The sequence below is a fragment of the Carcharhinus amblyrhynchos genome, chromosome 1 (assembly GCF_965287045.1).
Source record: "Carcharhinus amblyrhynchos chromosome 1, sCarAmb.v2.hapA, whole genome shotgun sequence".
In the NCBI taxonomy this organism is placed as follows: domain Eukaryota; kingdom Metazoa; phylum Chordata; class Chondrichthyes; order Carcharhiniformes; family Carcharhinidae; genus Carcharhinus; species Carcharhinus amblyrhynchos.
The window spans coordinates 42,202,408-42,226,435 of record NC_137324.1 but is presented as its reverse complement, the minus strand read 5'-3'; positions in this window follow the sequence as shown (position 1 = coordinate 42,226,435).

The following is a 24,028-nucleotide window of genomic DNA, read 5'->3' as shown; positions in this document are numbered from 1 at the left end:
ACTGATCCAAAGGAGAATTGTTCCAACTGTCTGAAACCTTAGTTCTCCTAAGCTCAAAGACCTTTGTCCATTTACTTTAGAACAGTATAAGTTGAGAGATGACCTCATAGAGGTTAACAAGGAAATTTAAAAAGTTGAATAGGGTTCATATTGGTAGATTACTCCATTTTACCAGCTTGTGAAAGCCTTGGATACTTCAGTTTAAATTAAGCTAAATGCGTTCCTGTTTTTTCAGAGAATTGTGAACCACTGGAATACACTGAGTCCTGTGGTGGTATAGGTTCTCTGTATGTATCATTTTTTTTTTAGCTTGTTTGGTCCTTGTGATCTCCTCAACTTGTGATCATCTGACAGTATTGGATAAAAATCTTAGAGTCTTTCCTTTATTGAACCTGGGTTTTTTCTGGCCGCATAGTTGGATGTAAGGGGGAAGGTGTTTGATGCACCAATTCTTGATGTCATTTTGATATGTTCTTACGGAGCTGCAGTGAAACTACAATAAGTAATATGCCATCAACCATCCATTCTATACTTCCACCGAAAGAATGGCTCACTGATAGCATTTTGCTATACTCAACAGTGCTATTAGATTTATTAATGTTTGATGTCTTGACAGAACCGAAAGTCAAACTGTTTTGTCAATTAATTTACATTCCTAATGGAAACCCAGATTGTTGTCTAAACTGTGCAGCTCCCTCAAATGAGAAGGCAGGTTGTATGGAGCACAACCACACCTCTTCTTCCTCTCTCTGTCCTCCCCTCCCATGTAAGATTGGCTAATGATTTTCCACCAGCCTGTTGACAGAGTAGTGGTTCACCATGTGCCACTATTGAAATAAAAGGCAGCAACTTTGTACCAATTGTCTGCGCAGGCATTTTACCAGCTGTGGGGGGAACATTTTTTTAAATTTTATTCCTTTCTCACAGTTACAATGCTGACGTGCAGAGCCGACCGGGCAAGCCCCTAATCCATGTCCTTGCTTCAAAAACTGAATTGAAGTCAATCATGGTTCTGCCAAAAGAGGCATACTAGATCCAAGCCAACAAGATAGGGGAGGTGATGGCCTAGTGGCATTATTGCTAGACTATTAGTCCAGAAACTCAACTAATGTTCTGGGGACCTGGATTCAAATCTCACCATGGCAAATGGTGGAACTTGAATTCAAATTTTTTAAAAATCTGGAATTAAGAATCTACTGGTGACCATGAATCCATTGTCGACTGTTGGAAAAACACATCTAGTTCACTCATGTCCTTTTAGGGAAGGAAATCTGCCGTCCTTACCCAGTCTGGCCTACATGTGACTCCAGAGTCACAGCAATGTTGTTGGCTCTCAGCTGCCCTCATGCAACAAGGGATGGGCAATAAATGCTGGCCAGTCAGCACTGCCTATGTCTCACAAATTGGATTTAAAAAAAGAACAGGCATTGCACCTGATCTCATGCTTGATCCTATGATTGACCAGAATAATAATCCCAGTTTATATTAGAACTGTACAGGAAGATCCTAGAATGGAATCCTGGCTCATAAGATTTTTTTTAATCAAACATGGAGAAACACAGTCACAAAACCACTAATTAGATTTAACAACAAGAAAAACAAAATATTGAACATGAAAAATGGATTATGAACAATACTCCTTTAGTGTAACAATTACACACAGATTTATGCAGGATGACAAAATACATTTGAAGCTACACTGGTCATTAGCACATGAATTCTCCTCGGAATCCCCCCAGTTGACTGTCATATTGGAGTTTCCATATGACCCTCCACTCCCAAAATGCACTTTAAAATCTTCTCTGGCAGCAATATATCACATAATGGATCACGTTGCAAAATCCAGTTCACAGTTTTCCAAAACTGTGCTGAGGACGGCACGATAGCACAGTGGTTAGCGCTGCTGCTGCACAGCTCCAGAGTCCTGGGTTCGATTCCCGGCTCGGGTCACTGTTTTGTGTGAAGTTTGCATGTTCTCCTCGTGTCTGCGTGGGTTTCCTCTGGGTGCTCCAGTTTCCTCTCACAATCCAAAGATGTGCAGGTTAGGTTGATTGGCCATGCTAAGAAATTGCCCCTTAGTATCCAGGGATGTGTAGGTTAGAGGGATTAGTGGGTATAATATGTAGGAATTTGGGGAAGGGCCTGGGTGGGATTGTGTTTGGTGCAGACACCTAGGCCAAAGGGCCTCTTTCTGCACTGTAGGGTTCTATGATGATTCTATGAAAAGACCCATTTGATCAGGCCTTTGGCTCCACTTCCAGTAGTCAGGATTTCAGATTAATCCTTTCAGGTTTTCACTGTCATAACAAATCTGATATCCAATCAACATTTAGACAGTAATAACATATTTTAAATTTTAGGATCAGTTTTAGAAAATCATTCTCTGGTATCCTCACCAATCAAGTTCTTTTCAGCATTGTCTGGTGTCCCTGAACAGAATCCTATTTTATCTCCTGGTTTCTCATTTGTTCCCTTTAACTCCAGATCTTCTGGAAACTTTTCTTCATTTCTCTGGCTTCTTAACTGGTTGTTCTTTAGATCAATGACACTAGCTTTCTGAACCATTAATCCATTGCAGGGTTTTTCTTACAGCAAAGTGAAAGAGCTAGTTCCTCTTTCACTTCCATTAATAAAGCTGAGACAAAATTGCTTACTGCTTCATTGTCTGTCTCTAGCTCTCAACTGAAACTAAAAGAACAAAGAAAGCTGTCGCTCCCTTTTCACAGCCCCTCTAGTTGCTAAGAAACTATCTTTCCTCATGCCATACCTCTCTAAACGCAATAGTATCTCAGCTGGAACTGAGACGAGTTCCCACACAGATAACCACTTTTGTTCAGTATGAGGTCTAATTACAATTCCCTCCAAGGCACAGAAACATTAAATTAAAACCACCTAAAACTTTATTTTTATTTATTTTTAATGTTTACCTGTACAAATATAAATCCCTTAAAACCAACTTTGGTTGCCTAGCACCAGACATTGGGTGGCTTGCTCACTGTGGGCCAACTGAGGCCTTCACATGGCCATATAATGACCACTTGAGAGTCTTCTCCTGCCAGTACTGGTGCTGCGGTGAAATTACAGGAAGAACATACAAAAATGACTGACATAAAATGACCCACTGGTCCATCAAGTTCCTACCCCCACACCCCCCATACAAGCACCCATGCAGACTATATAGGGCATTGGTGAGACCGCAGCTGGAGTACTGTGTGCAGTTTTGGGCACCGCACTTACGCAAGGATATTTTGGCCTTGGAGGGAGTGCAGAGGAGGTTTACTAGGCTGATGCCGGAGTTGAGGGGGTTGAGCTATGAGGAGAGGTTGAATAAACTAGGCTTGTATTCGTTAGAGTTTAGAAGAATGAGGGGAGATCTCATTGAGACGTACAAGATGATGAATGGGATGGATAGGATAGAGGTGGAGAGACTCTTCCCGCTCAGAAAGGACAGTAGGACTAGGGGGCACAGCCTCAAGATAAAGGGGGGGCGGTTTAGAACGGAGTTGAGGAATAACTTCTTCACTCAAAGGGTGGTGAATCTCTGGAATTCTCTGCCCGTTGAAGTGGTGGAGGCTGCCTCGCTAAATATTTTTAAGACGCGGGTTGATGGGTTTTTGATAAGAGAGGGGATTAAGGGTTATGGGGAGAGGGCAGGAATGTGGAACTGAGCCACGACAGATCAGCCATGATCTTATTGAATGGCGGGGCAGGCTCGAAGGGCCAGATGGCCTACTCCTGCTCCTATTTTTTATGTTCTTATGTTCTTACATGGAATCTCCTAGAAGTAAAACAATAAATGGGAAAAACCCATCTCTAATAAAGGAAACAAATTCTAAAATTCCTATCCAACATTTGCAAGAGATCACATGGACCAAGCACTAATTTTAAAAAAAACCTTTCTTCTAAATGATGTAATTCATATGATGTCTGTAGAGATTCAGCAACACTGCTGGAGGTGGCAATATATTCCAACAATTTACAATTCATGGGAAAAAGAGCCACTAAATAGCCAATCTCTTCCTTCTCTGACTTAATTTAACTCCTGTCACTTGATGCTCCACCATCTGGTAAATGAGAATAATCTATCAATAGATACTTTGTCCAGCTCCTTAATTTTCTTCTTGACATCTATCACACTATGTATGCAGCCCACACTGTAAAATCTGGCCACCTGGTAGCTGGGGCAGGTGAATGATGTCCCCCTGTTTTAGCACTGGGTCCATTAGATGTCCCACAAATTAGTCCAGGCCTCCTACTCGGCTCCACCAAGGCACTTCACCCCAGACCCCCACCCCATCTTCCTCGGGCCTGCTGAGCCCCTGCACACGCCTTGTTTCCAAGCGCTTGGTTTTTCTTTTTCAGTGGCTCTGGTACTGCTGGGATAGGAGAGCTATCACAGAATCCCCACAGAGCAGACTGACCATTTCGCCCATCCGGTCTAAACCAGCTCTCTGACAGCATATCTTACCCAAGCCCTCTTCCCCATCCTATCGCCATAAGGTCACACATTTACCATGGGTTGCTTCATCTAATCTATACATCTTGGTATACTAAAGGGCAATTTAGTATGACCAGTTCACCTAACCTGCGTATTTTTGGACTGTTGGAGAAAACCCACAACCACTTGAAGGAAGTCAACACAGACAGTGACCAAGGCCAGAATTGAACCCGGGTGCCTGGCATTGTGAGGCAGCAATGCTAACCACTGTGCTGCTGGCCTCTCAACTTTGCGAGGTAGGACTTCAACGCAGTTGGATGTGGGAGTCCTACCTTAAGCCAGCCGAAGACCTGAGAGCGGTTGAATGGCTGCAGGGAGAGCTGAACATGTGCAAGTAAGCTGGCCTCTAACCTTCTCACGGAGGTTACCCTGTCTCCCATCATGTAAAATTCAGCCCTGTGTAATTTAGTGCGGTGGTTAAATATCCTTTTACAGATAGTTAAATATGCACTTGAAATGAATATTTACTTAATGACATTTTACACTCTTGCTTTTAATGTCTACTAAATTTCTTCTCATTTTGGAAATTAGCAAATTGAAAATTAGATCCAAAATATTTATACCATTTATGTAGCTAATGTTCCTGTCAGACTGCATGGACCTGACATATCAAGAAGGATGCTTGGAGACTGAATGTCACTTGCCTTGCCATAAATAATTTAATGGAAAAAAAAGTTAGATCCTATATCAAAGGACTGTTATTTTGCATTGCACATTATTAAATGTAGACATGGCCATGATGGGTTCACTGGGAAACTCTTATCAAATTTTAATTAACTTTTAAAATCTTGGTACAATATTACTCAGCAGCATTCATGCAGCTCTGGAATCACACCTCCCTAGTCACAGGTTCCTATCCCAATGATAGCTGACATTAGATTAATTAATACCCTTCTCTTGCATTGCATTATTGGTACTGCCATCTCTTGAAATGAGCTTTGGATTTTCCTGAATGTATCGAGTGAATCCTGCAACATTAACTTAAAAAGAAAATCACAATTTGCACAAATGATCACACAGCTTTGTGATTCATGGTGGAAAAATGAATCACTAATGAATAACTGGTATATATGATCTAATCTTAACATACAGCATAACTTCTGCTAATTCCACCCACATTTCTGTCTTCGCTCCTGTAATTATATGAAGCACAGGAATGAGACTCCCAATTCTTCATGCTGCAGAATCTTTCTGGATTTCTCAGTCAAAATGAACCTGTGCTCCAGACCTCCCAAGCGGCATTTGTGCTGTGTGATGTGTAAAACTACCAAAGTGTGCCTGCACTTTTGAGGTGCATATGCCTCTTGGTTTGACAGCGTGAATGAATCTCATGCTTCCGCAACCTACATATTTAGATGGAGAGGATCTGGGTGGCAGGCGGAGAGGGAGTTACCTGCTGCTGTGTCTGACTCATTTTGTCAATGTTATCTGAACATAGTTTCTCGCCTGGTGCTGATAAATCTGATACAAGCTTTGCACCACCAACTGGCAGAAAGAGAGAAGCAAAAAGGAACAAAAGAAAGGAGCTTGCTCAGCTGTGAATGGTATAATCTTGAGGGTGAGCAATCCTTTTTCCTTTCCCTGTTCATACTAACCCTCTATCACTGCAACTGTGTAATGGCAGGAACTAAACAAAACAGCATCTGTGCCTTAGAAAAATGAACTCAATGTCACCAGCTAGACTGAAATGTTGAAGAGCATTAAGGGGGCTTATTTGGCATTTATTATTTTAGCCTCCTTAGACAGCATCATCTAAACCCACAACCGCTACCATCTAGGAAGACAAGGGCAGCAGGCACATGGGAACACCACCACCTGCAAGTTCCCCTCAGAGGCCATCATCATCCTGACTTGGAAGTATATCACTGTCCCTTTACTGTCACTGGGTCAAAATCCTAGAACTTATACTCTAATAAAACTATGGGTGTACTACAGCACATGGAGTACACTGGTTGAAGAAAGCAGCACACCACCACCTTCTGAGGGGCAATTCAGGATGGAAAATAAATGTTTAGCCATCAACGCCCAAAAATGAATTTTTAAAAAATGATCCATTTACAGGATATGGGCATTTATTGGTTGTCTATAATTGCTCTTGAGAGGGAGCTGGTGAGCTGCTTTCTTGAACTGCTGTAGTCCATGTGGTATAGGTACACATAGGCACCCATATAGGTGCTGTTAAGTTTCAGGATTTTTACTCAGCAACAATAGAGGAACAGTTGTATAATTCCAAGCTATGATGGTGTGTGGCTTGGAGGGGATCTTGCATCTTTTCCCCTGCATCTTCTGCTCTTGTCCTTCTAGATGGTAGAGGTTACATGTTTGGAAAGTACTGTCAAAGGAACCTTAGTGAGTTGCTGTAGTGCATCTTGTAAATGGTACATACTGCTATGACTGTGCGTTGGTGGTGGACTGAATGTTTAAAGTGGTGGATGGGGTGTCGATAAAGCAGCCTGCTTTTTTCTGGATGATGTTGAACCTGTGTGTTGTCAAAGCTACACTCATCCAAGTGAAGAGTATTCCATCACACTCCCGACTTGTGCCTTGCAGATGATGGACAGGCTTTCGGAAGTCAGGTGATGAGTTGCTCACCAAGAAATTCCAGCCTCTGACTTGCTCTTGTAGCTGTAGTATTTATATGGCTAGTCCAGTTCAGTTTCTGGTCAACGGTAACTCCCAGGATGTTGATTGTGGGAGGGGGGTTCAGCGACGGTAATACTTTTGAATATTAACATAGGATGGTTAGATTCTCTGCTGGAGGTGGTCATTGTCTTGTGTGATGCAGATTTGTATGTTATTTATTAGGCAAAGCCTCAATGTTGTTCAGGTCTTGCTGCAAATGGACAGAAGTTGCTTCAGAGAAGAAACAGCTACTGGAGAAATTCCATTTTCATTACTCTTTTTTTTTAGAAAAATGTTAAATGTTGACGACTTTATTCCCAGATCAATGATACAAACATCTTGAGTGTGATTATTGCTGGAGCAGTAAAAATGAAGTAACAAGGCTGATGGCCTCAATTCAAATCAAAACTTTCAGTCTACAGTCATTATAGCATGTTTGTCTTGAACAATACTTGCCTCTTAAAGGCCTAGTTATTTATATTGCCAAAACAAAGGCTGAGAATTGGGAGGATTATAAAATTCAATGAAAGAGGACTAAGGAATTGATGAAAGAGAATATGAGAGCAAACAAGCAGAAGACAGAAAAACAGATTGCAATCATGCCTATAGGCATGTAAATTATTGAAGATTAGTGAGAGTTAATAGACCTCTATTACTAGCAGGAACAGGTGGAATTTTAATGGGAAATAAAAAAGTGACAGAGACATTAAACAATACTTTGTTTTGAAATTTCTGGCCGTTCTTGCTGGTGAGAGCTTAACATAGAACATATAAGATGATGAATGGGATGGATAGGATAGAGGTGGAGAGACTCTTCCCGCTCAAAAAAGACAGTAGGACTAGGGGGCACAGCCTCAAGATAAAGGGGAGGCGGTTTAGAACGGAGTTGAGGAGGAACTTCTTCACTCAAAGGGTGGTGAATCTCTGGAATTCTCTGCCCGTTGAAGTGGTGGAGGCTGCCTCGCTAAATATTTTTAAGAAGCGGGTTGATGGGTTCTTGATAAGAGAGGGGATTAAGGGTTATGGGGAGAGGGCGGGAAAGTGGAACTGAGCCACAACAGATCAGCCATGATCTTATTGAATGGCGGGGCAGGCTCGAAGGGCTAGATGGCCTACTCCTGCTCCTATTTCTTATGTTCTTATAGAACAGTACAGTACAGTACAGGCCCTTCAGCCCTCGATGTTGTGCCGAGCTACGTCCAAACCCAAAATCAGGCTATCCCACTCCCAATCATTCTGGTGTGTTCCATGTGCCTATCTAATAACTGCTTGAAAGTTCCTAAAGTGTTCGACTCTGCTATCACAGCAGGCAGTGCATTCCACACCCCAACCACTCTCTGAATAAAGAATCAACCTTGGACATCCCTCCTATATCTCCCACCATGAACCTTATAGTTATGCCCCCTAGTAACAGCTACATTCATCTGAGAGAATAGTCTCTGAACGTCCACTCTATCTATCCCACTCAACATCTTATAAATTTCTATTAAGTCGCCTCTCGCCCTCCTCCACTCTAAAGAGAAAAGCCCCAGCTCCCTCAGCCTCTCCTCATAAGACTTACTTTCCAAACCGGACAGCATCCTGGTAAATCTACTCTGCACTCCCTCCAATGCTTCCACATCCATCTTATTGTGAGGTGACCAGAACTGCATACAATATTCCAAATGTGGTCTCACCAAGATCCTATACAGTTGCAGCATACCCCCATGACTCTTAAACTCAAACCCCCTGTTAGTAAACGCTAACACACTATAAGCCTTCTTATAGTGTGCTACCTTCACAGCAACCTTCAGAGATCTGTAGATAGGAACCCCAAGATCTCTCTGTTCCTCCACATTCCTCAGAACCCTGCTGTTGATCCTGTAACCCACATTCAAGTTAGTCCTACCAAAATGAGTCACCTTGCACTTATCAGGGTTAAACTCCATCTGCCACTTTTCGGCCTAGCTCTGCATCCTATCAAAGTCTGATCTTTTAACAGGATACTTAGAAAATCATATGATTAAGCAGAGTCGGTGGAGAATTTTAAAAGGGAAATTGCATTTGACAAATGTGTTCGAGTTTTTTTGAAGATATCATGGTAATGTGGGCGTAGAGGAAACCAATGAATGTACTGTTTGGATTTTCAATAATCATTTAACAAGGTGCCACACAGGAGCTTGTCACACGAAATTATAATATTGAGGGCTAATATGTTTGCATGGATTGGGCAATGGAGTGTAGGGATAAATGAATCCTTTTCAGATTGGCAGTCTGTAACTAAGGCACTACAAAGTATACAGCCAAATCTCAAGTCCTGATCAATCTATATTAATGGCATGGATGAGGGGTTGAAAGTAATGTATCCAAGTTGCTGATGATGCAGTGTTAGGTGGGAAAGTGAGCTATGAGATGGTGCAAAGAATCTGCAGAGGGATATCAAAAGCTTGGGTCAGTGGACAAAGACATGGTGGATGGCGTACAACAAAGGAAAGCATGACATTAGCCAGTTTCGTAGGAAAAATAAAAACAGTTTTTTTTTTGAACAGTAAGGCTCTGGGACATATGTGTTCAGAGAAATCTGAATCACTGAAAGTAATCAAGCAATTAGCAAGGCAAATAGTGTGTTGGCTTTTGTCGTAAAAAGATTGGAGAATAATTTCAAAAAATCTTACTACAATTATACAGAGCACTGGTGAGACCACATTTGGCGCAGTTTTGGTCTCCTTATCTAAGGAACAACATATTTGCCTTGGAGGGAGTAAAATAAAGATTCACTAGCCCCATTCCTGGAATTGAGGAGAGATTGAGTAGACTAGGCCCATATTCCCTAGAGTTTAGAAGAATATGTGGTGATCCATTTGAAGCCCAGATATCTTAAGAAGCTTCAAGGGTAAATGCTGGAAAAATGTAGGACATGGGGTTAGTCTCAGAATAAGTCTGCCATTTTGAACAAAGAAGACAAATATCTTCATTCAAATGGTTTTGAGTCTTTGGAATTCTCGACTCTTCAAGAGCAGTGGATATTCTGCCATCGAGTATATTCAAGAGAGAAGTTGGTAACTTTTGAGATGCTTAGAGAATCATGTAGGAAGGTAGGGTTGGTGTAGATCTGCCATGATCTTTCTAATGTCCGAGCAAACTCAAAAAGGACCAATGGCTGACCCCATCTCCTGCTTATGCCCTTACTTTCTTTTGTTCATAGTTCTGATTTTCCACAGTTACCATTGTATTTTAAATGGAAAATTGGATAAATATCTGAAAAATTGTTACATGGAAAGGTTTGGAAAGAGCAAAGTAGGTGGATTAATTTTATATTGCTCCAGCAAAGGGCTAGCACCAACATGAGAGGTCGAATGATTGAACTGTAAATGCTATAGATTATATAACATCACTGACTGTCATGTTGTGTGTAACATGGACACCTATTAAAGTAATTTGACAGCATGAATGTTGATAACTATACATTGGGATTTAGATAGAGGAGGTTATGACTCCAAGAACCAACTTGCCCAAATGTTATATTTGGTGGTGTGTTAAACCTGGGGGCTAACTTGAGCAGCTCAGACTATTACAGTACAAATTTGTGACTATTAAGCAAATTAAAGTAATAAAAGAAAAACTGTTTGCAAGATCATCACTTCACAAGTTGAGGCAACCTGACAGAGCGGTAGAAGTCTGCCTTATAGCTAAATGACCATTGAACACAGCATACATAAAATGTACTCCGAATGCAGCAGTGTTTGCTGAATGAGGCTCTACTGGAAGCATTTAAATAAGATATGGTCCCAAAATGAAGGGCATTGTTAAAGTCAAATTTAAGTGCATTAATTCTGTGGGGCAAGGGAATAGCAAAGGCGATGATGTTTTTCACAGTTCTGACATTGAAGAGAAGGATAACTTTATAGGAGAATTTAAAGTTTATTGATTAGTTACAAATAAAGCTCACATTAACACTGCGATGAAGTTAGTGTGAAATTCCCCTGTTTGCCACAGTCTGATGCCTCTTCAGGTCAATGCACCTAATAGCATGTCTTTCAGACTGTGGGAAGAAACTGGAGCACCCGGTGGAAACTCATACAGACACGGGGAGAACGTGTAAACTCCATACAGACAGTGACCCAAGCCAGGAATCAAACCCAGGTCCCTGGCGCTTTGAGGTAGTAGTGAAAACCACTGCGCCACCATGCCATGGTCTCAATACAAAAGGAACACCAGGAAAAACAATAGCATTTGGAATAGCATAGGAGCATGTAGGACATTTCAAATGAATCTGAAAAAGGTTGTTTGTCGGTACAGCAAGTAATTACAGATTTGATTCTGATTTGATTTATTACTGTCACATGTGTTAGCATACAGTGAAATGTATTGTTTCTTGCAAGTTATACAGACAAAGCATACCATTTATAGAGATGGAAATGAGAGAGTGCAGGGTCTGCTAGGGTCAAGAGAAAGATCAATTAAATGCAAGGTAGGTCCATTCAAAAGTCTGTTGGCAGCAGGGAAGAAGCTGATCTTGAGTCGGTCAGCACGTGACCTCAGAGTTTAGTATCATTTTCCCAATGGAAGAAGGTGGAGGAAAGAATGTCTGGGCTGCATTGTGTCCTTAATTATGTTGATTGCCAAGGCAGCAGGAAGTGTAGTCGGAGTCAATGGATGGGAGGCTCGTTTGTGTGATGGATTGGGTGATATTCATGACATTTCGTAGTTTCTCATGGTCTAGCAAGAGCCATACCAAGCTGTGATACAACCATAAAGAGCACTTTGTATGGTGCATCTATAAAAGTTGCTGAGAGTTGTAGCTGACATGCCAAATTTCCCTAGTCTTCTGAGAAGGTAGGGGTGTTAGTGGGCTTTCTTAACTATAGTGTCAGCATGGGGGGGGCCAGGACAAGTTGTTGGTGATCTGGATACCTAAAAACTTGAAGCTCTCGACCCTTTCTACTTCGTCCCCATAAATGTAAACAGGGGCATGTTCTCCACTGAGCTTCCTGAAGTTGTTTTGTTGGCATTGAGGGAGTGATTATTGTTGCCGCACCACTTCACCAGATTCTCCAACTCATTCCTGTACTCTGTCTCATCATTGTTTGAGATCTGATCCACTATAATGGTGTCATCAGCAAACTTGAAAATCGAGTTGGAGGGAAATCTGTCCACACAGTCATAAGTGTGTAAGGAGTATAGTAAGGGGCTGAGGGCACAGACTTGTAGGGCAGCTGTGTTGAGAATGATCGTGGAGAAGATGTTGTTGCCTATCCTTACTGATTGTGGTCTGTGTGTTAGGAAGTTCAGGAACCATTCACAGAGGAAAGAGCTGAGGCCCAGGCCATGGATTTCAGAGATAAGTTTTGTTAGAATAATAGTGTTGAAGGCTGAATGTCTTGCTAAAATTGTATAGGACATTGATGAGAACACACCCACAGTAGTGTGTGCGGTTTTGCTTTCCTTATTTAAGGAGGGATATATGTACTTTGAAAACAGTTCAGGGAGGGTTCACTCAGTTGAGAAAAGGTTATTAAGTTGACCATCAAGTGATTGGTGTTTAGAAGAATAAGAAGTGACCTTATTGAAATGTTTAATGTTTGAGAGAGCTTGACAGGGTAGATGCTGAGAGGATGTCTCCTTTCATAAGGGAATTTACAACTTGGGGACAAAACTTAAGAATTTCTATCATTTAAAATGGAAAGGAGGAGGAATTTATTTTCTCAGAGCCTCATTAGGCTTTGGAATTCTCCTCCAAGAGATCAATGGAGGCTGGTTCATTCAACAGTTTCAAGGCTGAATTAGGTAGATTTTTGATCTACGAGACAAGAAAGTGGGGTTAGCATGGCAAGCTTAATGGGGCAAATCAATTAATTCTTGCTCTTTTTCCTTTTGCTCCTCATGAAACATTTCCTTTCCAAAAAAATTAATTCTAATACAATGTTACTGTCCTTAACTTAGTTCAATGACTAATAAATCCATGGAAATAAACTTCAGTAATAGGCAATAAAACCATGTTATAGATGTCTCTGTGACAAAACATAATGTCAGATAAAATACCATTTAATTTCAACTTCTATTTCAGCAGTATAATTCTTTCTAATTCTTGCATGACCTGTGGTTGGGCCAACAGTTCTTGTCCGTCCCTAATTGCCTTTCGATGCTGGGCCATTTCAGACACATTTAAGAGTCAACCACATTACAGTGGATCTGGAGTCAGACGTAAGCTGAACCTGGTAAGGATGACAGATTTTCTTCCTAAGGGACCTTAGTGAACCAGATGGCTTTTTACAAGTGACAATTTTGATTAGATTTATTATTGCCACATGTATTAGAATACAGTAAGAAGTACTGTTTCTTGCATGCGAAACGGACAATGCATACCGTATATAGAGAAGGAAAGGGGAGAGTGCAGAATGTAACGTTACAGTCATAGCTAGGGTGTAGAGAAAGGTCAACTTAATGTGAGGCGAGTCCATTCAAAAGTCCTAAGAATCGCCAAATCTGTAAGAATTTAATTAGAGCGTTGTTAGAAAGTTTAAAAGAACTAGAATAAAGTTTTAGAAGCATACAGCAAGAGTAAAAGATAGAATTAGAGGGTATGCTGGACACAGTTTGCAAGAAGTCACTTCACTCTGGCCTATCTTGAAATTTTGTGGTTCTATGATATTGTAATTTTCTGGTATGACAATAGTTACATGGTCATCATTAGACTGTTAATTCCAGATTTTTACTGAATTTAAATTTCACCATCTGTTGTGGTGGGTTTCAAATTTGGATCCCCAGAACATTATCTGGGTCTCTGGATTATTGTCCAATGATAATATGATTTGTGACAATTTTTGACTCTCCTATGAAACCTGCCAATCTTCCCGATAGCCTGAGTTGGCATCACCATTCCAGGTTATTAAAGCTCATTGGAAGAAAGATCTCATTGTGTTTGTGTGTAGAAAGAAAGTTAACAACCAGAAGCACCATCTTGCCTTGAAGGAGATTTTCATTAAAGATTTAAAGGCATCGTGAGGAGAATTGTTTGATAGAGCAGACGCAGCACGGTTTCGTTAAGGGGAAGTCGTGTCTGACGAATTTATTGGAATTCTATGAGGATGTGTCTAGGGTGGTGGATAGAGGAGAGCCGGTGGATGCGGCATTTCTTGATTTTCAGAAGGCGTTTGACAAGGTGCCGCACAAGAGGTTATTACAGAAGGTCAGGGGGCATGGAGTTGGGGGTAGGGTGTTAGCGTGGATAGGGGATTGGCTGTCAAATAGGAGGCAGAGAGTGGGGGTCAATGGGTGCTATTCGGATTGGCGGTTGGTGACTAGTGGAGTGCCTCGGGGTCGGTGCTGGGGCCTCAGCTATTTACCATTTATATAGACGATCTGGAGGAGGGAACCGAGTGTATGGTGTCGAAATTTGCTGATGACACCAAGATTGGTAGAATGGCAAATTGCGCAGAGGGTGTGGAAAGTCTGCAGAAGGATCTAGATAGGCTGGGCGAATGGGCCAGGAACTGGCAAATGGAATTTAATGTTGGCAAGTGTGAAGTAGTCCACTTTGGTAGGAATAATGGTAGGAAGCACTATTACCTACATGGTGAAAAACTGCAGCATGCCACGGTGCAGAGGGACCTCGGGGTCCTTGTGCATGAGTCGCAAAAACCCAGCCTGCAGGTGCAGCAGGTGGTCAGGAAGGCGAATGGGATGCTGGCCTTCATAGCGAGGGGGATTGAATATAAAAGTAGGGAGGTCTTGCTACAACTGTACAGGGCACTGGTGAGGCCGCAGCTGGAGTACTATGTGCAGTTTTGGTCGCCGCACTTACGCAAGGATATTTTGGCCTTGGAGGGAGTGCAGAGGAGGTTTACTAGGCTGATACCAGAGTTGAGGGGGTTGAACTATGAGGAGAGGCTGAATAAACTAGGCTTGTACTCGTTAGAGTTTAGAAGAATGAGGGGAGATCTCATTGAGACATATAAGATGATGAATGGGATGGATAGGATAGAGGTGGAGAGGCTCTTCCCGCTCAGAAAGGACAGTAAGACTAGAGGGCACAGCCTCAAGATAAAGGGGGGGGGCGGTTTAGAACAGAGTTGAGGAGGAACTTCTTCACTCAAAGGGTGGTGAATCTCTGGAATTCTCTGCCCGTTGAAGTGGTGGAGGCTGTCTCGCTAAATATATTTAAGACGCGGGTTGATAGGTTTTTGATAGGCAAGGGGATTAAGGGTTATGGGGAGAGGGCGGGAATGTGGAACTGAGGCACGACAGATCAGCCATGATCTTATTGAATGGCGGGGCAGGCTCGAGGGGCTGGATGGCCTACTCCTGCTCCTATTTCTTATGTTCTTATGTTCTTCTTTTTGGTTTTGGAAAGTGTTGATCATATTGGTTCCCACTGTGAGTGATGCTTGAGTTGTAATAGTATTTAAACACAGAAATCTTTGTTAATATGTCACATTCACAAGAGAGAATAGAATTCATTCAAATTAGGCAAAAATGTAAAAATTGCTCAAAAATTAGAACATTGAAAAGTTATCCTTATTCTGCAAACAACAGTATGGCATTCCAAGGATGTGTGCATCCATACCAGTAAGTTTTGACCTTGTACTTGAACTGGCAGGACATATGTATGCAGGACAAATTTTCCTGTGGCCTCTGGTCACTGAGTGTTATATGTAGCAAGCATCCTATTGTGGGCAGTGTGCCTACATTTCCAATAAACTGCCCACTACATGCAAGGCCCTCAAGGTGGTGTAAGGTCTTAAAATCCCATCATAAATCAATTTGGTTCAGGTTTCTTTTGAACAAGGTGGTAAATTATATCTGTAATTTATAAACAGCTGAATCAAAATTAAATGTACTCGATGCATATCATCATATTAATAATTATTGATAGATGTAAACTCAGGATAGAGAGATTTAAACAAAAATGTATATGACTTACAGAGTAGTCATGCATGAGCTACAGCTTAATCACTATGAGTGACCACACACATTTAAAGTTGAACCTATAATGCAGTCTGCCAACAAGCAGAAAGGCCAATGATGAAACGCAACTAAATGTGATTAATGTACTTGACCTACAGCTGTCATCACCCCCGATTGCACTCACAAGTTACTGTAGATATAAAATAAAAGGTGACATACCGTGGAGCTTTCCTAATGGCTCGGTGTACTGCGCGATACTGAGCCACAGAAACTAGAAGAGTTCCAGGGACCAGAAAGTGTAGTTATGTCAGGAGAAGTTTGAGATATCAGCAGGTATTTTCTCTGGAGCAGGGAAGATTAAAGGAAGTGTAATGGGAATGTCTTTCAATTGTGAATGCTTTTCTGAGGATTGTATAAGGGAGGTTGTTTCTGTCATCCAGTCGAAGTTGTTACTAAGATGTTGGGAGGAATGTATTGATAATAGGACTTGTTGGAATACTTTATCGTATAGCATTGATCATTGTAATTTCTAAATATTTGAAGTGAAGAGCAATCCAAATATAAAGGGAGAAAGCAAGGTGCTTGATTAGTTTCAAATTGCTTTTATTAGGATAAGGCATGAATAGGATTAGCAAAATGCCCATTCTGTGCTGTGAATTTCTAGGTTTAAAGCCCCAGTCCATTGAATTGTTTGATTTCAGCCGGCGGGATGTAATTAGTCTCTGTGCTCCACTTAAGTTCCATCTTTGAAGGTCTGGTTCAGACAGGATGTTCTCTGTCTTTGGCAACCAGAGGAGTGTTGAAGGGTGTTCCCAGCAGTACAATCAAGTGACCATATTCACCAAGAACCTTCTCTCCGATGCACAGTTTGGATTCTAACTGGCCGCTTTGAAGGGGAGCGGGGTCAGGAGGAGGAGGAATCCCTCGACTTATTGGAATAATGCCTAACGCAAAGGAAAACAGTTGTGGCTTTTGGGCATCAATCATCTCAATCTGAAGACATTGCTGCAAATGTTCCTTTGGGCTGCTTCATCAATCACTTTCCCTTCTTCTTGGTAAGAAGTCTCACAACACCAGCTTGAAGTCCAACAGGTTTATTTGGAATCACGAGCTTTCAGAGGAGATCCTCAGGAAGATAGAAGGTACTGACTTTAACTTGCACTGATGGAGGAGGATTGCAGGGTCACCATGGGAAGATCCTTCATAAGGTCAGGAGTTGATACGTTCAGTACCATTGAACAGGAACCTAAATGGAGTGACCATAAATGCTCTGAAAATAATATGTACTGTTTTTCCTACTCATTTTATATTTTACTTGGAATATTTGATTGTAAAACTTACTTTAATTGGGACCTTGTGCTGCAAACATATGAATTAAGAGCCAGCACAGACCAATTGGCCCCTCATGCCTACTCTGCTAGTCAATAAGTTCATGAGAGATCTGATTGTAACCTCACCTCCACAATACTTCCCACTTCCTTTCACCCCTTTGTTTATAAAGAATCTATCTAGCTCTGTCTTTAAAATGTTGGTGAACTCTGGATGGAATTTTCCAGTCTCCATACCCTCCCCCTGCCCCCACCTGACCCACCAATGGCACGATTAATGGCAGATATTGGGGGGAACTGAAACAGAAAATGCTGGAAAATCTCAGCAGAATAGAGCCAACGTTTTGAGTCCAGAGGACTCTTTATCTCATCTAGTCTCGAGATGTTGGCTCTATTCTCTCATCACAGATGCTGTCAGGCCAGCTGAGATTATCCAGCATTTTCTGCTTTTGTTTCAGATTTCAGCATCCACAGTATTTTGCTTCTGTCTTAGTGGGGGAAACCATGTGGCTGGAGATGGAAATTTAGTTTCTGGTCAGGATAAGATGACAGTGATAACAAGTGCTCCTGCCCATCACGGAGTGTCACCTTTCCCGTCAGAGGCCAGCATGAAACCATTTTGCAGCTATTCATGGGATGCAGATGAAGACCCGACCAGAATTTTTACCCCCCTACCCAACCAGCAGGTTATCGTACTGGGTCCGGAACACATCAGGACCAATGTGATGTAGATATATAGGGACCTACCCGAAGAAGGCCTGGAGCAGCCTGCTGAGATTGGGAAGGAGGCTCCATTAACTGTGCAGTCTGGAACACTGTATAGCAATGGGTCAGTAGAGCATCAACCATGTGAATCCCTTCACTGCAGGAGCTTACAGAAGTGGATCTTCATTCTGCAAATTCCTCCAGGAAGGTGGGAAAGACTGTGCTATGGGGTGGGGGTAAGAAAGTGGAGGTGAGGAGATGGGGTGTTTGTGCTGGTGTAAATTGGCACGGGTGGATAGAATCATAGAGGTTTACAGCATGGAAACAGGCCCTTCAGCCCAATTTGTCCATGTTGCCTTTCTTTTAAACCCCGAAGCTAATCCCAATTGCCTGCATTTGGCCCATACCCCTCTATACCCATCTTATCCATGTAACTATCTAAATGCTTTTTAAAAGACAGAATTGTATCTGATTCTCCTACTACCCCTGGCAGCTTGTCTGAGATACTCACCACCTTATGTGTGAAAAAATTGCTCCTCTGGACACTTTAGTAACTCTCCCCTCTCATCTTAAACCTATGTCCTCTAGTTTTAGATTGGGAAAAGACATTGACTACCTCGCTGATCTGCGCCCCTCATTATTTTATAGACCTCTATAAGATCACCCGTCAGCCTCCGACACTTCAGAGAAAAAAGTCCCACTCTATCCAGCCTCTCCTTATAACTCAGGCCATCAAGTCCCAGTAGCATCCTAATAAACCTTTTCTGCACTCTTTCTAGTTTAATAATATCCTTTCTATAATAGGGTGACCAGAACTGCACAAATATTCCAAGTATGGCCTTATCAATGTCTTGTACAACTTCAACAAGACATTCCAACTCCTCTATTCAATATTCTGACCAATGAAACCAAGCATGCCGTATGCCTTCTTCACCACTCTGTGACCCTGCTTTCAAGGAGCTGTGAACATGAACCCCTAGATCTCTTTGTTCTGTAACTCTCCCCAGTACCCTATCATTATCTGAGTAACTCCTGCCCTGGTTCAATCTACCAAAATGCATCACCTCACACTTGCCTAAATTAAACTCCATCTGCCAATTGTGCACTACAGGCCCAATTGATCAAGATCCCATTGCAATTGGTGATAACTTTCTTCACTGTCCACTATGCCACCAATCTTGGTGTCATCTGCAAAATTAGTAACCATACCTCCTATATTCTCATCCAAATCATTAATATAAATGACAAATAACATGGACCCAGCACTGATCCCTGAGGCACACCGCTGGGCACAGGCCTCCAGTTTGAAAAACAACCCTCTACAACCACCCTCTGGCTTGTGCAGATTGGTTTGACATGGGGTAGGGGGAGAGAGGAAAGTGGTTCGGAGTGGAGCGTCTGCAGTGTAAACTGATTCTGAGGGACCAACTGAGAAAATTAGTGATAGAAAGAGATGGTGACAGCTAATTAGAACAGTGGGCGTGTAGGGTGGGGTGGTGAGGGTTTGGCTCCGGCAGCTGGAGGGGCACTGAGAGTTGATGGAAGTGATAAGGAAGGAGAAGTTGATTCTAGGAGTTGTCAAAATGAGGGGGGAACTGACCTACTGTCATGGGGTGGACTCCTCGAGAAGATAGCGGGTATTGACTTTCATTTGCGCAGGTTGGAGAGTGAGGGAGGAGGATTGCAGGGCCACTATGTATAGATCAAATGTTACACCTGGGATGTCAATGACTGTTTTTGGACCTGCCTCAAGTGGAGAGTATTCCATCACACTCCTGATTTGTGGCTCGTAGATGGGGGGAGGGGTTTGGCATGTTGTTTGAACAGAGGGGAGTACGGTAGGATGAGAGAGGAATTGGCGAATGTGGACTGGGGGAGCACGTTGGAAGGTAGGTCTGCTGAGGAGCAGTGGAGGATCTTTAAGGAGATCTTTCTTGGTGCCCAGCAGAAATTTATTCCGATGGTCAAAAAGGACCGTAGGAGGAGAGGTAATATGCCGTGGATAACGAAGGAGGTGAAGGAAAGTGATAAATTAAAAGCGGAGGCGTTTAGAGTAGCTAAGAGTAGTGGGCGAGAAGAGGATTGGGAGAGGTTTAAATGTCAACAAAGATTGACAAAGAAATTGATAAAGACTGGTAGGAGAAACTATGAAGCTGGGCTTGCGCTTAATATAAAAAAGGATAGCAAGAGTTTTTATAAGTATATAAAAAGGAAGAGGCTGGCTAGGGTGATCGTTGGACCCTTAGAGGATGAGAAAGGGGACCTAGTGGTAGGGGATGGGGAAATGGCTGAGGTCTTAAATAACTTTTTTGTTTCAGTCTTCACGGAGGAGGACGTGAATAATTTGCCGGGTGTTAGAGGTGGAAAGGTGGTAGGACTGGAGGGTCTCGATGACATTACTGTTACTAGAGAGGCGGTGCTCGACAGACTGGAGGGGCTGATTGTGGACAAGTCCCCAGGACCGGATGGAATGCATCCGAGGGTTCTGAAAGAAATGGCGGAGGTGATAGTGGATGCCTTGGTGGTTATTTTCCAGACGTCGCTCGGTTCCGGGGAAGTGCCGGAAGATTGGAAAGCGGCTAATGTTACGCCGTTGTTTAAGAAGGGTGCCAGGCAAAAGGCGGCGAATTATAGGCCGGTTAGTTTAACGTCTGTTGTAGGTAAAATGTTAGAATCCGTCATCAAGGAGGAAATAGCGAGCATCTTGAGGGGAATTGCTTGATAGAGCAGACGCAGCACGGTTTCGTTAAGGGGAAGTCGTGTCTGACGAATTTACTGGAGTTCTATGAGGATGTGTCTAGGGCGATGGATAGAGGAGAGTCGGTGGATGTGGTCTTTCTTGATTTTCAGAAGGCGTTTGGCAAGGTACCTCACAAGAGGTTATTGCAGAAGGTCAGGGGGCATGGAGTTGGGGGTAGGGTGTTAGCGTGGATAGAGGATTGGTTGTCAAATAGGAGGCAGAGAGTGGGGGTCAACGGGTGCTATTCGGATTGGCGGTTGGTGACTAGTGGAGTGCCTCAGGGGTCGGTGCTGGGGCCTCAGCTATTTACCATTTATATAGATGATCTGGAGGAGGGAACCGAGTGTATGGTGTCGAAATTTGCTGATGACACCAAGATTGGAGGAACGGCAAATTGTGCGGAGGGTGTGGAGAGTCTGCAGAGGGATCTAGATAGGCTGGGCGAATGGGCCAGGAACTGGCAAATGGAATTTAATGTTGGCAAGTGCGAGGTGGTCCACTTTGGTAGGAATAATGGTAGGAAGGATTATTAGTTACGTGGAGAAAAACTACAGCAGGCGACGGTGCAGAGGGACCTCGGGGTCCTTGTGCATGAGTCGCAAAAACCCAGCTTGCAGGTGCAGCAGGTGGTCAGGAAGGCGAATGGGATGCTGGCCTTCATAGCGAGGGGGATTGAATATAAAAGAAGGGAGGTCTTGCTGCGGCTGTATAGGGCATTGGTGAGGCCGCAGCTGGAGTACTGTGTGCAGTTTTGGGCGCCGTACTTACGCAAGGATATTTTGGCCTTGGAGGGAATGCAGAGGAGGTTTACTAGGCTGATGCCAGAGTTGAGGGGGTTGAGCTATGAGGAGAGGCTGAATAAACTAGGCTTGTACTCGTTACAGTTTAGAAGAATGAGGGGAGATCTCATTGAGACGTATAAGATGATGAATGGGATGGATAGGATAGAGGTGGAAAGACTCTTCCCACTCAGAAAGGACAGTAGGACTAGTGGGCACAGCCTCAAGATAAAGGCGGGGCGGTTTAGAACGGAGCTGAGGAAGAATTTCTTCACTCAAAGGGTGGTGAATCTCTGGAATTCTCTGCCCGTTGAAGTGGTGGAGGCTGCCTCGCTAAATATATTTAAGACGCGGGTTGATGGGTTTCTGATAAGAGAGGGGGTTAAGGGTTATGGGGAGAGGGCGGGAAAGTGGAACTGAGCCACAACAGATCAGCCATGATCTTATTGAATGGCGGGGCAGGCTCGAAGGGCCAGATGGCCTACTCCTGCTCCTATTTCTTATGTTCTTATGTTGGGGGGTGAGTTACTCACATCAGAATTGCTGGCCCCTTACCTGCCCTTGAAGCCATGGTATTTATTTCTGGTCAATCCAATGGTAACCTCCAGGATGTTGGTAGTGGGGAATTTTGGTTTGATATGATTTATTATTGTCACATGTATTAGCATACAGTGAAAAGTATTGTTTCTTGCACACGATATATAGACAAAGCATACCCTCCATAGAGAAGAAAAGGAGACAATGTAGAATGTAGTTTTACAGTCATCTCTAAGGTATAGAGAAAGATCAACTTAATATGAGGTATGTCCATCCAAATGTCTGATGATAGTAAGGAAGACACTGTTCTTGAGCCAGTTTATACGTGTCTTCAGACTTTTTTGTACCACTCCAAAAGACATGCTGGTTAGATGCATTGTCCATGCTAAATTTGCCCTCAATGTACCCAAACAGGCACCAGAGTGTGCCAACTAGGGAATTTTTACAGTAACTTAATTGCAGTGTTAATGTCAGCCTACTTGTGACAATAATAACAAATAATCTTTTTTCCTGATGAGAGAAAATGGAGAAGACTGTATCCAGTGTGCGTGGGGTCCTTGACTGCATTTCTGAGACAGTGGAAAGTGTAGACAGAGGGGGCAACTTAGTTCTGGATGGATCGGAAACTGGGAGAGTTTCAGATTCCTCTTTAGGGTGTATTTTCAGCAACCCCCCGCCCCCTCCCAGTAGCAGTGGCAGCAGCTCCCTTCCAATACTGGCCCTGCCTCCCACTGGTCCCTCCCACATATTAGCACTGCCTGGTGGGCATTGCCCAGGTCCCAGATGGCACTGCCCAAGGGACCTGGGCAATGCCCACCAGGCATTGCCTCCCCGGGGGCCTCAATGGCCTCTGGTTCCATCAGTGAGACCAAGTCAACTGTTCCCCATCCTTGGAGAGCATGTCTATTCCTCTCCAGCACAAACCTTTTCTGGCGACTTTATAAGGGGACGGGGGTGGGGGCTGGTCCGAACAATTGAGCGCTGGGCTCGCAAAGCAGATATAAGACAGCATTATAATAAATTTCCATATATTAATCTGCCTCTTGCCCATTTCTGGCATGAGGCTGTCTGCGCTGGAAATCTGAAACTCGTAAAATGGTGGCGGATGCAAAAACTGGTGCCAATCGCGCTAAGCACTTTACGCCCAACTTTACCACTGTGTCACGTGTTTGTTGTTTGGATTTGGGTGATCTCTGAAAGGCTGCATTTATTGCTCATCCTTTGTCATCCTGACACAGTGTTGTTGGGCCTTTTCCTTAACCTGTTGCCACGTTGTGGTGTTGGTCTCCCAGAATGTTGAGGAGGGGAATTCTAAAATTCCAAGCCAGTGGGAATGAAGGAATGGCAATATCTAATATGTGTTTAATTTGAAGTAAACTTGGAGAGAATGGTGCTTCTCCAGCATTGTTGCCCTTATTCTTATTCACTGTAGATACGGTTTAAGAAGCAAATGTTGCTTAAAAAGGGAAAACAAAGAGAAGAGCTCCCAGCAGAATGCCTCAGCTACTTAGGGTGTTCAGGGAACAATTCTCCTTCCTGAAGTTCAGCAAGGAACAATATGTAAGGCAAATTTTCAGTGTATAACCCATCTGCTACAGCTTCAACTACAACCTCAGAACAGGACAAGAACTGACTTGTCAGTGGCTGCGTGCCCATGAACATTCATGCATCTGGTTGGAGCTGGAGATGGTTGCAGTCTCACAGTTTGCCATCCACTGTTGCAGAAGGGAAGGAACTGAGACTTTCATTCCAGTGACATCCAAGTACATTTCATCCTGTTTTGCCAGAAAGAAGCAGGTAGAGGCTTCTTCACCGCCATTGCAGACTTCCACATGGCGCAGGGTGTCACTGACAGCCTGCACGTTGCTTTGCAGGTGCCACATCTGCCAGCTACTGGAACTGAAGGGGATTTCACTCCTTTGGTTTCCAGCTG